This window comes from Trypanosoma equiperdum, assembly GCF_001457755.1.
Source record: "Trypanosoma equiperdum strain OVI genome assembly, contig: ctg_1302, whole genome shotgun sequence".
Classification (NCBI taxonomy): domain Eukaryota; phylum Euglenozoa; class Kinetoplastea; order Trypanosomatida; family Trypanosomatidae; genus Trypanosoma; species Trypanosoma equiperdum.
In genome coordinates this window covers 2,478-2,787 of record NW_027123286.1, presented here as the reverse complement: position 1 = coordinate 2,787, position 310 = coordinate 2,478, and positions in this window count along the sequence as shown.

Genomic DNA, 310 nt, shown 5'->3' with positions numbered 1-310 from the left:
AGATCACAAGGAGCATGTGCAGAGATGTTATTAGTTTTTTAATGTTGTTTACAGAAAAGAAGTGGATAAGAAGTTACCTCATTTTCTGAAATCACCTCCTAGTGTAAAACCTTATCTTAGTAGTTGAGGTTTGATAGCCAGAGTATGGTAATTTAGGAAATATGAATATGAATTTGGAGAGTTACTGAAAGGAAGTGAAGAATAGTGGTGAGAGTAGAGCATTTACAAACCTCTGCTAATTTGGAGTGCAATTCAGGAAGAAACTGTTGGGCAAAGAGATTTGTTTTGAGGCGAGGAATGATTGGATTGG